This window comes from Triturus cristatus, chromosome 6, assembly GCF_964204655.1.
Source record: "Triturus cristatus chromosome 6, aTriCri1.1, whole genome shotgun sequence".
NCBI classification, from domain to species: domain Eukaryota; kingdom Metazoa; phylum Chordata; class Amphibia; order Caudata; family Salamandridae; genus Triturus; species Triturus cristatus.
In genome coordinates, this window is record NC_140589.1 from 1,564,833,476 (window position 1) to 1,564,849,119 (window position 15,644).

General features: G+C 50.1%; 1 protein-coding gene across 3 annotated transcripts in view; it reads left to right on the top strand.

The window, feature by feature from the left end:
* Window positions 1-15,644, top strand: part of ASB3 (ankyrin repeat and SOCS box containing 3) — a 529,701-nt gene that overhangs the window by 117,476 nt on the left and 396,581 nt on the right. The window lies entirely within an intron of this gene.

Below are 15,644 nucleotides of genomic sequence, written 5' to 3' on the forward strand. Positions count from 1 at the left end.
CCCACTCCGCCTTCCATCCCTTCAAGTTCCAGCCCATAGTAGTCTGTCCAGGGAGACCAGATCTTTTTGAATGTATGCAGGTACCCCCTGGCTCTATATGTGACTCTTTTCCCTACCATATGTTGGTCTAAACATGTTTTCCATTCCTTAAGCGTGGGAGCTTAGGTGTCCCCGAGTAGCGGGCTATGTCTCTTTTAGCCACTACTAATCCCAAATTGGCTAACATAAGTTTGTGGCGTGTTAAGTCGATTTCCGTGGGGATGCCCAAAAGGATATATTTGGCATCTAGCTCGAGTTACGCCACCAGTATGTTGTTCAGTTCACTCAGTATCTGGCCCCAGTATGTTTTTATTTTACTACAGTCCCACAGTGTGTGTATGAATGTGCCTCGTTCATTCTGACATCTTAGGCAATCTGGAGATTCTGCTCGTCCCATGGTGTGTAGTTGTGCTCTGTCAAAATAAGACCTATGTAGGATCTTATATTGTATGAGACGCAACCTCTGCTTTATTGCCACTTCCCGTGGGTGCATGAGGGCTGCCTCCCAGTCAATGTCCTCCATCGGCCCGTGGTAAGTCCCGATGGAGCTCTAAGTGGCACCAGTTTGTCAGGCATATTGTTTAGTAGAGTTTTGCATGTCCATGAAATGGCCTTATTCGGAATCTCTTCTTGCAAAAGTCTGCCCTCTAGGGAACAGAACTCCGAAAGTTCGATTGCGTCCATCCTTTCTGCCTTCCAGGCATGTTTCAGTCTGAGATAGGCATATCTTTGAGTATCTTTTAATTGGTAAGTGGCCTGGAGTGCATCAAAGGGTGCGAGGGTACCTTTCTCTAGTATGTCTTTCAATTTGGAGATCCAGATTCCATGCTTCATTCACCCTTTGGGTGGCTGGCAGGTGTTGGTGAACACCTTTGCCCCCATACAGGTAGTGTAGTTGTGTGTGTTGCCTAAACTGGAGGCTCTCCAGTGCATATGTAGGGTGGTCCGTTGCGGTGTGACTCCATTCATTAATTACAACCAAGTGGGCTGCTCTATAGTAGGCTCTAATGTCTGGTAGGGCAAGACCCCCGTTATATGGGTTGCATTGAAGTGTTTGCAGCGCCACTCATGGGTGTGCCCTGTCCCACAGGAGTATCCGTAGCTCGTTATTTAGTGTGGTAAATTTACTCTCTGGTATCTTGTTATAGGTGTTCTGTAGTATGTAGAGTAACTTGGGAAGTGTAGTCATCTTGTACATAGCCGCCGTGCCCATTATCTTCAGAGGAAGTCTTCTCTATCTCTTGGCCTCCTCTTGGAATTCTACAAGGATTCTCTTGATGTTTGTGTCAGGCTAGTCGCTTTATAGGTAGTAATATAAAGGCCAAGGTAATGGAACCCTTCTTGGGTTGCCTATAGGGATCCTGGGAATTCTTGAATCTCAATGGTGCTTCCCATTGAGTATAGGTTGGATTTGCTCCAATTAATTCTATAGCCTGCATTCTGATCGTACTCATCAAATATTTGCAGGATCTTCAGGAGCGTCTCTGCCGGCTTAGTGGCATACAGCAGAATACCGTCTGCGTAGAGCGATATGCGTTCTTCTTCTAGTATTTGGTCTTCATCCATAAAGTCACTCAACGCCTGTTGGGATCTGATTACGTACGCCAAAGGTGCCAATACTAGGGCAAACAATAGTGGGGATAGGTGACATCCCTGTCTGGTGCCTCTTCGAACGGGCCAGATTGCTGAAGTCACTCCATTTACTCGGACTTTAGCCGCTGGCTCCATGTAGAGTAGTTCCAGCCATTCCATAAAGACCGGTCCAAAACCAAATTTCTTTAAGGTTTGTCTCATGAACGGCCAGTGGACCATGTCGAACGACTTTTCGGCGTGGAGGGAGAGGAGCATTTGTGGACTGACTTTATGCTTAACTGTATCTATCCAGTTGGCCAACTGGAGCAAATTGAAACGAGTGGCTCGCTTAGACATAAAGCCCGATTGATCTCTGTGTCTAGGGGAGTGATCACTGCTAATAAGCGTGTCGCCAGGATAGTTGCAAGTATTTTGGTCTCTATATTGAGCAGTGATATTGGCCGGTAGCACATGCAGTCTTCTGGGGGCTTCCCTGTTTTATGGATTACTACCGCTGTGGCTGTTCGTCGGTCAGGTGGGAGTATACCTTCTTCTTTTGCTTCTAGGAGCATGTTTAAGAGATGTGGCCCTAAGAAATTAGCACTATGCTTAAAGAATTCCGCGGGCAACCCGTTCGGACCCAGGGTTTTCCCTGATTTCTGTCTCCCGGTTGCCTCCATCACTTCTTCTAGGGTTACTCTTAGTCTAACATATCTCGGTCTTCCTGTGGGAGAGTGGGGATTTCAATTGTGTTCAGATAATTGTTAATTTGTGTCTCGCTCGCTAGTGGTCTGTGTCTGTAGAGCTCCGCATAGTAGCAGGCGCCTGGGGTGTCGTGTGCGTCTGCCCCTTTTCGTATATGGTTGCAACCCATCTCGCCTCCGTCTCTTTCCTACTCAACCAGGAGTTTCCCTGCTCCGACGCCCGTTTCATATAGGCGATGCTGTGTGGCCAGTAGGTGGGTTTTAACGTCTTGGGTCACCAGCTATCTATAGTCCTGTCTTGTTATCTCTGTCTGGCGTAGGATACGGTCATCCGCTTTGGGGTCTCCCAACACTTTCTAAGACAAGCAGTTTGCATTCCAACCTCTCGATCTCGTGTGTCTCCTTTCTCTTTTTGTGTGCGATAACGTTTTGCGCCCTGTCACGTATCACCATCTTAAATGCCTCCCATAGGGTGACCACAGACGAAACTGATCCCTCATTTTCCTTAAAGTATAATTCTGAGTCTGTACGGATGACTTTGGCAACTTCTCTACCCAGTAACGCCCAGGCATTCAGTCGCCATTCTCTGCTATGTCCCTTGGCTTTCCCTCCCACTGTGAGCCACAGAGGTGAATGGTCAGATATGCCCCTAGCTAGATATTCCGCCTTTTCTATTGTTACTATCTCTCCAGCCGGAGTAAACAAGTAGTCCAGTCTGGAAAATACCTTGTGGGCTCCCGAGAAGTAGGAGTAAGCACGTACAATTGGATGATGTCGTCTCCAAAGGTCGGTCAGCCCCAGTGTATCTTGATCTGGGCCAGGTGTGCGTGCCCGTGAGTCCCTGGGCTCACATGTGTGCAATCTAGGTGACAGTTTATCACATCGTTGAAGTCACCCCCTATGATGTGTGTGGCAGGCCCTGAGTCCAAAAGTATTTCCGCCACTTTGTCTAACGTTTGTTGTTGTAACCGTGGGAGGGCATAAACACCAACTAGCAAAAATTATTTGCGATTCCATATCCCCTGCACTGCCACAAATGTACCGTTGGGATCTATCCATTTTCTGTTTGCCTGAAAGGGGTGCAATCTCTTAATTAGTATGGCAACTCCTCTCGACCCCGTGGAGAACCCTGCATGCACTAGGGTAGTGTATTGTCCTCGTTCGAGGAAGGTGCAGTGTGTGCCCATCAGGTGTGTCTCCTTCAGGAGGACTATGTTGGGCTTGAGTCTTTTGAGGTATTTAGTTACTAATCCTCTTTTTATTTTATTCCCTAGTTCATTAACATTGCACGTCATTACTATGTATTGACCCTCATCCATGATCGACATGTTAGTGAGTTATCACAATTCCGGCTTGTCTCGTCGGGTCCACTCCCACCCTCCACTCTCCTCCTAACCTCAATATTAATTTGAACACTTTCAGAGTATGTCTTCCCTGTCTCAAACTTACAATACTCACTACTTAACATGCCCCACCCCCCTACACTCTTCAGTTACCCTCGCCGCCCCCCAATTCGTCAACATGACAACTGCAGCACAGGTAAGTTTCAAAGAGGTCTGTTTCCCTCCCTCACCTCCAAAACAATCAACTATAAATCTACGTTCTTTATGATTTCTATCAGTCTCTGTACCTTAGGGCCAAAACACTATTGTATCTACTAGGCCCTTGGGATTTCTTACTGTCTCTTGGCTTCCGTCCAGCCAGCTCATCTCGGCCTTCTTCGCCACTTTTGAACTGTTGCTGCTGCTGGTCTGTTGGGAGTGTCGGGGTCGGATCTGCGGTCTCCATCTGCTGAATGTCTTTGAGGAGTGGATGATCACTATCCACATCTGCCGAGTATTCTATTTCTGAAAACTCTGAGGGTGCGCAACTACTGGACTTTCGGTGACTCTGATCCACGTTCCCTCCCGTGGTTCCCTCCTCTGATTCTGATATTTGTGCTCTTTCGGCCGTGGATTGCGGAGGTCGCAGGGTCGTTCCCCCCTTGTGTCTCTGTGCCGTCGCAGCACGTCGCAGTCTCTATCCTCTTGTTCGCTCATAGCCTGATCTTGCTCGATGTATCGTTTGATGTGCCTCTGTTTGGGTTAGTCTGCTTCTCAGAGTGGGGCGTTCTTCGAGCCATACCTTATCCCATTTTCTAGAGCATCCTCGGCCCTGATAGATCACTCTCTCGGTCTGCTGACACTAATCCAGATTGGTCTCGCAGTCTGCCACTCTGGGAGATTTGACTGCCCCCCAAGCCCTTTCTATATTTCTCTTTGCCACCCCGATGACAACATGAGCCACGTTTTTGGATGTTTGGGCCATACTTCCTCCCTAGTCACTCCCAGGAGGTGCCACCTTACGTTCACAGGGACCAGCATGTTCAGTACTGGCCATGATCTGTGTCACTCTTTTTCAGCAGCGCTGAATCTTGGGACACGCCCAAAGGACATGGAAAAAAGATCGGATCTCCCCACTCCCCCTAATACAGAGATTTGAGTCGCTACATCTCAACTGGTGCAGAAAAGTTCTAAATGAGTATGACCTATGTAGGATCCTCAAATGCACCAGCCTGAAGCGGGCGCCGATGGCTATGTCCCAGGGGCTTCGTACTGCCTCCCCCCAATCATCGTCTTCCAGCAGCCCCATGTCAGTTTCCCATACCTCCTTCACAGAGCCCAATGAATAGGGTGAAATATTTAGGAGTTTATGATATATGAGAGAGGTGGCTTTGTCTACCATTGGGTCTAGCAGCAATCGGTCCTCCAGAGGTGCATACTCTGGCAGTTGCTGTCCCTCCACCACATTTCTACACATTGCATGCCCCAACTGGAGATAGAGAAATCTTTCGCCATCTGGAATTCTGTCTGTAAGTCCTGAAATGTGTTTGTTAGAAATGGGGGTCTCTAATTGGCAATGGTTTGCACCTTTGTCCAAGTAGGGACCCTTCTTTCTAGTCAGGGTAAGGGGGATACACTTCTAAAATAACCCCTGAGCACCCCCTTGTTAGCTTGGCACGAGCATACAGTCTCATGTCAGAGGCAGCGTGTAAAGCATTTGTGCGCACATACAGTAATACAGTTAAAGCACTAAAAATGGACACCACACCAGTTGAGAAAAATAATCTTTATCTACACCAAACAAGACCAAAAACGACAAAAATCAACAATACAGTAATCAAAATGAACTTCTTAGGAGCTAAAAACAGTTCTGTCCATATCAAACTATAGATGCAACACTTTTAACACAAAGTACTTTAAATGCGTCGAAATCATAAACAAGAACAGCCGCAGGGAAGGTGATGCATCGGTTCCTTACACGCAGGGAAGGTGATGCGTCAGTTCCTTACTGAAGGGGAGGTGATGCGTCGGTGTCTTATGGTGCGGGGAGGTGATCTGTCGGTTTATTACTGCAGCCCCAGCGGTCTCGTAGACTTGGCGGCCCGGTGCAATGCGTGACAATCGGGGATACGTTGGTTCTCGATGCAGCAACCGCACTGCATTGTTTTTTTCAGCCGCGGTCGCACGATGCGTTGGTTCAAAGCGGGCCTGCATCGGAATTGGTGCGGTGATCTCGGCCTTCGTAGACCGGTGAACTTGATGGGGCGTGAGGCGACTTCTCCAGCCGCCGGCAGGCGTGCTGCGTTGGTTTCTTCAGCGATGCATTCCAGCTCCCAACAACAGGAACAGCCGCCAGAGGCCCAATTCAGCAACAGGCACCCTCTTGGTAGGTCAGAACTCCCAGCAATGAAGTTATGGGGAGCTGGGGGTGATGTGTTTGTGTTCCTGAGACTTCAAAACAGGAGGCAAGCTCTACTTCAAGTCCTTGGAAATCTTCCTCAAGCAGGGGACACAGCAAAGTCCTGGTCCTTTCCTTGGCAGAAATAGCCACTGGAGGCCAACCCCAGACAACACACAGCAAAGGGGCAGTACTTCTCCTTCAGTTTCTCCATCTCTTCTCCTTGGCAAAGGTTCTTCTTGAATTTCAGGAATGATCTAAAAGTCTGAAGTCTGGGCCCCACTTTTTATAGCAAACATTCCTTTGTTTTCTTGTGGCAGAGAAGCTCTTTGCCCAGCCAAAACCAGTTCTGTCCCCTCTGGTACAGCTTCCTGGCAGGAGGTGGAGACAGCATTGTTCAAGGCAGACCAGGCCCATTTAGGTGTGAAAGAAATCTCTTCCCCCTACTCTGAATGCAGCCCAGGTCTATTCAGCCCAGCCCTGACTCACCCTGCAAAGGCAGGACACACCTCACCCCCCGCCCCCAAGTGGCTGTCTGAACAGAATGCACATCCCCAGCCCCTGTCACTCCAAAGCCAGATAGTCAATATACAAACTTAGATGAGGCACACTGGATGGCTAAGCAAGAATATACCCACTTTCTAAAAGTGGTATTTTCAAACACAGAATGTAAAAATCATCCCTACTAAAAGATGTATCTTTATATTCTGAGTTCAGGCATACTAAACGTTAGCTTCCTATCTTGTCCCCATGGGAATTTATATTTATAAGATGTTATGAATAATCTCACATTCTATACTATGGGACAGATAGCCTTTCAATCGTGAAATATGAAATTGGCAATATTTCACTATCAGGACATGCACACACATCAGAACATGTCATATTTTTCACACAAACTGCACCCTGCCCACAGGGGTACCTTGGGCCTACCTTCGGGGTGACTCACATGTAAGAAAAGGGAAGGTTAGGGCCTGACAAGTGGGTGCACTTGCCAGGTCGACATGGCAGTAAAAACTGCACGCAGACACTGCAGTGGCAGGTCTGAGAACCTTTTGCAAGGCTGCTTGTGTGGGTTGCACAATCAGTGCTGCAAGCCCACTAGCAGCATTTGACTTAAAGGCCCCGGGCACACACAGTGCACTGTAATAGCGACTTAGTAGTAAGTCAAATAAGCCAATCATGGAAACACCAATCCATAATAACAATTTACATAGAGAGCATAAGCACTTTAGCACTGATCAGCAGTGGTAAAGTGCCCAGAGTCATAAAACCAACCAAAACAGGGTCAAAAACAGGAGTGCAAAACGTCTGGGGATAAACCCGCTGAATAAGCCAGGTCTAACAGTGATTAATGCAATGGTTTCTCCAGACGTCCTCTAGATGTTTAATTCCTATGAGCCCCACATTCGTAAATCCTGCAGGTTTCCAACTTCCCTCAGCAGGTCGCTATCGCATAGTGGAGTCTTTTCCGTCAGCTTATTCTCCCAACCCAAGAAGTGCGTAGCCTCATGCCATACTCAAACTATCGTCAGTGTATGGACTGGCAGCTGTCGTTCCTGGCTCCTGCTGCTGGGTAGCCCCTAGTGCCCATGGCATGCGGTCTACCCAGCTGGCTGGTTCTTCTCTGTCGATGAACACCCAGTCATTTATATTTACTAGTTGGGATGCCCAATAGTACTTCTTGATATCTGGCAATGCCAGGCCACCTTCAAATACCCCCCGTTGCTGTTTGTGCAGTGCTGTATGGGAGCTAACCCCATCCCACAGGAGACAATGCAGTTCACTGTTGATCTTTCAAAAGAAGTCCATGGGTATTTTGTGTGAGGTGTTTTGTAGAGCATACAGTAAGCGTGGGAGGGCCATCATCCTAAAGAGGGTGGCTGTGCCCATCATGGACACTGGGAGTCTCCGCCAGTGAGTCACGTCACTTCTTAGTCTCTCAAGATGTGGAAGTAGGTTTAGGTGGTTATCGCATCCACTTTCATTACCTTTCCATCTAAAGGGGCGTGTTAGGGGTTCCCTTCCCTAATCGCGTTGGCTGCAGGAAGCCTATCCCTTAGGGCCCGATGCAGTTCAAGGTGTCCTGGGGCACACCACCTCCCTGGGACAGAAGAAACCAGGAAGATTGCGGGGTGCTGCACCCACCCCCCATGCCCATGTCTGGAGGGGTGTGGAACCCCAGAAAATGTCTTCAATTTTAAATGGATTGTTTGGGAGCCATCTTTGTCGTGACAACTACTTATTTAGCAACAGTAAGCTAAACTAAAATGGACTTCGATGGGAGCATCTTTTTCAGCAAACTATGGATGATGAACATGAGCACATTAAGAAAGACAAAAGTCATAGAATAACCCAGCACCATTTTTGTTTCCATGAGGTGCTAATTCAAGGCACGCCGTGGAGCGGGCAGCTGCATACCAGATGTATAAATATTAGCATTTTGCACAGACAGAATCTGGCCAGTGGCCTTAAGAGTTTGGTTAGTTGAAACTGAACAGTCCGCTTAATTCCTTTTATGACTAAGACCTTGGAAGAGGTAAGAACTCCAGCGGTTCTACCACAACAAAGCAGGAAAAACATTCACTCTTCCTGAACATACCACTACAGTTGGGGCATGACTAAGAGTATTCGCCCACCAATGGCAAGACATAAAATAAGAATGCATTGGGGTCTATACAGCTGTTGTAATGAATTCATATGCAAGCCATGCAACTACGAGACAAAACAAATTGTTTTCAGCGAGATCTTATCCCTCTCCTTTTACAAGAAGAAAAGTAACTCTTGCACTGGGAGTTATTAAGAAAGTGACATATCTGAAAGAAACACGTTAGTTAGATTCCTCACCTTACAATATCCCCAGGCGTCAGGCTGGATCCGGAAAGATTTTTCGTCAGCAATACCCTTGCGCGTCGTCTGCGGCTCCGCGTCCGTCGTCGGCGTCGTGATCGCCGGGATGACATAGTCGGAGTACTTAGACGCCGCCCTCGCGCGCTGACGTCAGTTCTTCTTTTTTCTGCGCCAGACAGCGCCGATCTGGGAAGAGCATACCCTTTTAGTAATTTTTTGACTAAACATTTTTGACTCTTTTGGTCTATTCTCGTCGACTCGACTCTGGTGCCGGCAGGATGCCTGTTTTTTTTTTTTTTATATATAACTTTTTTTTATTTTTTTATTAAACATCTTGCACAGCATTACATCAATCTTACATCTTTGTAACATACAAACTGAAGTGTTACAGCACCAACATTAGCATCACAGTACTTCTTATCGGGCCCTCCTTTTCGGGATGCCTGGTTTTAAACCTTGTGACTCCTGTCACCGACTGATGTCGGTTACGGACCATCACCGCCGGTGCCTCTACTGCCTTGGGGCCGACCACGATGCCGAGTCGTGTCTCGACTGCCGGGCCTTGACTTTGAAGGCTAGGCGGAAGCGCAAGCTACTTAAGCTCCGGCAGTCGGATCCGCGCCGTTCACGGTCCCGGTCGAGGAGGAGGTCGAGGGACCGGTCGCGGAGTCACAGCCATCACCACTCGTCTGGTTCCAAGTCTTCGGGTAAGTCGAAGCATAGTAAGAAGTCCAAGAGGCGACATCGCTCTTCGGGCTCCCCTCGCCGGTTGCGCGACTCGGCTGAGGGTTCGGGTGGTACCACCCACGCGGCTCCGTCGGAGCCGCAGGAGTCAGGTTCGTCCCCATACCTGCCGGTCCCTGGGACTGACGCGACTCTGGCAGAGATCAGTGCCTTCCTCTCTGCCATGAGAGGCCTGGCTCCGCCGCCGACGTCTGCCGGCGCACCTTCGGGCCCCGGAGGCTCGACTGGGAGGCCTAGCGAGCCAGCGGCTCCAGCCCCGGTGCCGTCGTCGACTCCGGTCCCGACGCCGAAGGTCCCCGCGGGATCCAGACCTGGATCCCAGTCGGCGCCGGTCGACCTCATGACCCCTCCGCCGGCGCCGACTCCGGTGCCACCCCCTGCGCCGCCTTCGGACGACGCCCTTCCCCGGTTCAGTCCCGGTCCGGGCCCGGCGTCGGAGCGGCGCTGTCCGGCGCCGCCACCGACACTGATGGGTGGCAATTTCATCTTCCGCCCGGCTCCGATCCTTCCACCTGTCTACCAGGAATCGGATGATGGTGACGACTGGGAGGGGTCTGATGACCCTCTGGCCCGGCAGGGCCAGTTATCACAGGACTGGGCAGACGAGCTGGGGGATGCCAGTGGTCTTGACACCTCCCCTGACACTGGCTTCATCTCTCCTCCGACTGTGGCTTCGGAGGAAGGTGCTGCATTTTCTGTGGTGCTGCCGAAGCCCTTGGGCTGGAGCTACCTGCTGTGGTCTTGAGAACTAACCTCCTCACAGAAGTGCTCCAACCGTCAGCAAGCTCCTCGGAGCCTCTGCTGCAGTTTAATGAAGCACTAGTGGATGTTCTGAAGGGCACCTGGTCCAAGCCCTCCACAGTACCTCCTGTGGACCGGAACGTGGCCCGGCGCCACCACCCTGCACCGGGCGAACCCAGTTTTCTGTCCATGCACCCCACGCCCGAGAGCCTGGTTATCCAGGCCTCTACTTCCCAGACCTCCTTCCCGTCAGCTCCCCCGGATCGGGAATACAAGAGACTAGAACAGTTTGGTAAGAAGCTGTTCTCCTCCCTTAGTTTGGGATTGCGGTCTATTAACACCGCTTGTCGTTTAGACCGTTACTCCCACTCCATGTGGGATATGGTGGAGGACGTGCTGCCCCAGTGCCCGGAGGAGGCCCAGACACGGCTCGCCCAGGCTCGTGCCGAGGGGCGGGATGCAGCGCAGCATGCAATCCGATGTGGACTGGACACTGTCAAGGTTTTTACGATCATTAGCGCGTCAGTGTACCCGTGTGCATAGTGCTGTTAAGGCACGCTCTGCCTATTGGTATTTTAATCTCCCGCATTTTGTATTTTGTTTAGCTTTCAGTTCTTTCCCCTGTTCTTATTGTTGGGGGGTCGCCCTCTTACCTGCACGTTAATTCAGTCGATCCACCGCTGTTAGAGCGGGTCCGGTCCTGGGGGTCTGTTAATCGGGGGATTTGGTGGCCATTTTGGATTGGGAGCTGTGGGGACGTATTTTGGGCGCCATCTTTAGCGTCCTAAGCGGTGCTGCCTTACGTTGTCACTCTATATAAGGCGGTACTTCAAGGGGGTCAGCCCTGTCAAGGTTTTTACTATCATTAGCGCGTCAGTGTACCCGTGTGCATAGTGCTGTTAAAGCGCGCTCTGCCTATTGGTATTTTAATCTCCCGCATTTTGTATTTTGTTTAGGTTTCAGTTCTTTCCCCTGTTCTTATTGTTGGGGGGTCACCCTCTTACCTGCACGTTAATTCAGTCGATCCACCGCTGTTAGAGCGGGTCCGGTCCTGGGGGTCTGTTAATCGGGGGATTTGGTGGCCATTTTGGATTGGGAGCTGTGGGGACGTATTTTGGGTGCCATCTTTAGCGTCCTAAGCGGTGCTGCCTTACGCTGTCACTCTATATAAGCCAGCCCTTCAAGCGCACAGCGGTGACGCGCAGCGGGAGCGCCTTCCCTGCGCCTGAGTCGTGCCAGAGTCCTGCCCGTCTGCGCTCGTCCGCGCCGAGTCAGGGCTCGAGCTGGGCCTAGAGCTCGTTTGCAGTAGCATTGTGTTAGACCAGGCGATTACGAATGTATTCGCGCAAGGAACTGCTCAGTCTACGCAATTTTTCCTGCTGCCCTCAGGTGCATATACATCCCCTCTCTGGCCCTTATCAATGCCAAGAGTGTGTCTTCAGCCTCATTTCCCCCGCCCCTATTATTGGCCATCGGGTAGCCCGTTCTGAATGCTCAGATTGTCCAGCCACTTTACCAACTAATCCACGGGCCCCTAATGACTTCAAGATGTGTCACCTTAATGTGAGATCGCTGGTTAAACATCATCCGGACATTCACACTTTACTCATGGAGGAAAGCCCTGACGTTCTTTTTATGTCAGAGACATGGCTTCATGACGAAGCCTTCGCTGCAATCAATCTAGCTCTCCCTTCGGAGTATGTGATATATACACATAATCGTAACTCGCACGGCGGCGGTATTGCGGCCGCTGTCAAATCTTGTTATCCATGTTCATGGACGGTCCTGGATATAGTTGGTTGTGAAAGTGCCCATTTTTGTCTGTCGGTCAGTCCACATTTTACCTTTTCCGGACTCCTCATTTATCGACCACCTGGGCCGGATGCCGCTTTCAGATCTGCTCTTCCTGAAGCTGTTAGTGCCTTCGCTTTAAGGGCTGCTAATTTCAGCGTTATTGGTGATTTAAATCTTCATTTCGATGCTCTTTACTCCTCTGCAGTAAGTAGCATCCTCGCTGATTTGGAAGCCCTTCAGCTATCTCAGCTGGTTAAACACAGCTCTCATATTGGTGGGCATATTTTAGATCCTTTTTTCACCAATTTATCTACGGTGAAAGTCTTGCCCCCCAGGCCAATGGCTTGGACTGACCATCATCTTATTGAACTGCATCTTCGGATTGAGGACTCCCCTCTCAGTGCAGCCATGCCTACGTCTCTCAGACGCCCATGGAAAAAACTAAAGTTAGCCGATTTTCATTGACTCCTTGGTCTTCATCCTTCGGGGCCTTTTACTGATACTGAGGCAGGCTACGATCATTTTTGCAGTTGGCTAACAGGAGCTTTGGACTGCCTGATTCCCATGACGGAGAGTAAGCGCCGAAGCGCCAGACCCAGTCCTTGGTATGATGACTCACTTCGGCTCCAAAGGAAATCTTGTAAACAAGCGGAAAGACCTTGGCGTAAGTCATATCTGCCTGACAAAAAACTACTGTATCTTGCCAAGGTAAAAACATACCATAGGGCGGTCTGTAAAGCTCGTGCCGCCTACTTTTCACGTGAAATTAATTCGAGCACCAACCCTACTAAATTAATATTTAAGGTTCTCAAGGATCTCACAGTCAGTAGAGCTCCAGCTGCCGATATCTGTTCGGCCACTCACTGTGAGGGCTTGGCAGCCTTTTTCGTGGAAAAGGTGGAGGCCATTTATCGTTCTTTCCCTGATTCATCTGTTCCTCTGGGGAAACTGGATTCTGGCCCGAAAACTATCATGTCTCTGTGCTCCTTCCCTGAGATCTCGATGGAAGAATTCTATAAAATTGCAGCAAAAGTTAAATCAGGTTCTCCTATGGATCATCTTCGTCCTGCTCAATTTAGAGAATCTGCAACTTTATGCTTTCCTCCGCTCTGTGATCTTGTAAATTTATCCTTGAAGTCCGGCTCTGTTCCCGACAGCTGGAAACAAGCGCAGGTGATGCCTATTTTGAAAAAAACGGATCTCGATCCTCTAAAATTTGAGAAATACCGCCCCATTTCTCTTCTTCCTTGGGTGGCAAAATTGACTGAGGCCCATGTTAACACTATCTTATGTAAACATATCCATTCTACCAATATTTTGGATCCTTCTCAGAATGGTTTTCGACCTGGCCACAGTACTGAGACCGCGCTTCTCTCTATGGTTGAGTACCTGCGCACTCTGGTGGACTCTGGTCATACGGCGGCCCTAGTGTTTTTGGATCTCAGTGCCGCGTTCGACACTGTCTCCCACGCAATTCTACTACAGCGTTTGGTTGAGGCTGGTGTCGACCAACTGGCACTCGAATGGTTTCGATCGTTCCTATCTGGTCGCACTTTCAGGGTTGCTACCCCTCCTTACCAGTCCAAACCCCATTTCATCACACAGGGTGTTCCACAGGGGTCAGCTCTTAGCCCCACTCTTTTTAATATCTATGTTCAGCCGCTGGCTGCTGTCGTCAAGCGATGTAATCTGACCATGGTGTCTTATGCTGACGACACGCAGCTGGCGGTTGCAATAAGTGGGGCGTCTGACCTAGAGGCCACCAAGTTTTGTGAGGGAATCAGGTCGGTGGCCAGTTGGTTGACAGACAATTGTTTGCAACTGAAAGCCAAAAAAACGGAGGTGCTGATTGTGGGCAATCCGAGCCAATTATGGGGTGATCGTTGGTGGCCACCTGAGCTTGGCCCTACTCCTCTTCCTGCCACTGAGGTAAAAAATCTTGGCATTTGGCTAGATTCTAAACTTAGTTTTGTTCCTCATACTAAGAAAATCGCTGTCATGTGCTTTGGGACTCTCCGTAGGCTTAGACCCATTTTTAAATTTTTTGCCGCTCCAACCAGGCAGCTTATTGTACAAGCTACTATTTTATCTCGGTTGGACTATGCGAGTTCCCTTTTGCTTGGAGCCAATCAGGCAGAACTCTGTAGACTCCAACGAGTCGAAAACGCAGCCGCCAGGGCTTTGATCGGCTTGACGAGATTTTGCTCGGCCAAAAAATCTATTCATGGACTTCATTGGCTCCCTGTCTGTCAGAGGATTAAGTTCAAGTCTCTCTGCCTCTCGTTTAAAATTCTGAAGCATTCTTCCCCCCAGATTCTGAAACATCTTATTTTGCCGTATGTACCATCGCGGTCCTTAAGATCCTCAGGGGTACATCTGGTTACAGTTCCACGTTTTAAACGGGTTAGGGCCGGGGGCGGATCTTTTAGTGTGCTCGCTGCCAAGCTTTGGAACTCACTTCCTCTCCATATTCGCGCCATTGATGAACTTTTGACTTTCAGGAAGGCCGTCAAGACCTTCCTGTTTTCTTTGGATGCCTAGCACTATCATGGCTCGTCCACTGACTGTTTATGTGCCGTTCCCTTGTCTGGAAGCGCCGGGACGCCCCTTTGCTGGGGCAGCTGTGCGCTATATAAATTTGGTTAACATAACATAACATAACACTACGGACTCGTCTACCACGGTGGCGCTTTGTCGCCACGCCTGGCTGCCGTCCGCGAGTTTTTCTGGGGTTGTCCAGAGCACCCTCATGGACATGCCCTTCGATTGCAGTCGCTTTTTTGGCGACAAAGCGGACAGTGCGCTGGAGCGCTTTAAGGACTCCAGGGCTACGGCCAAGTCCTTGGGCCTCTCGGCCCGCGCCCGTAAACTTCCGCTTTTCGTCCCTTTCGTGGCCAAGGAAGGGGCGCCCCCTCACGTCCGACTAGCCACACTCCGCAGAACCAACCTCCGCGCGGACGTGGATTCCGCCGAGGCGGTACTGGGGGACAACGTGCTGGTCCGTCCACATCTACCCCAGTAGCATCCGCCTCAAAGCCCTCCTAGTGCGAGCTTTCGGACCCATTCCACGCCAGTGGGAAGCAGAGTTCGCCATCACCTGCTCCACTGGCGCACCATCACATCGGACAGGTGGGCGCTGCAAATCGTCCGAAGGGGCTACTCCCTCCCCTTCAAGACGACCCCTCCAGCCATGCCACCGCATCGGCGGATCACTTGCAACTTCTGCAGGAGGAAGTTACGGCCCTCTTGGCCAAGGGGGCCATCGAGCGCGTTCCGGGTCCAGAAGTAGGTTGTGGTTGTTATTCCCACTACTTTCTGGTTCCCAAGAAGGGCAAAGGGGGCTTACGCCCTATCTTGGACCTCAGGAGCATCAACACCTTCCTCTGGAAGGAGAAGTTCAAGATGCTCACTGTAGCTCAGGTTCTGACTGCCCTAGACCCTGGAGACTGGAGGTAGCGTTGGACTTGCAGGACGCTTACT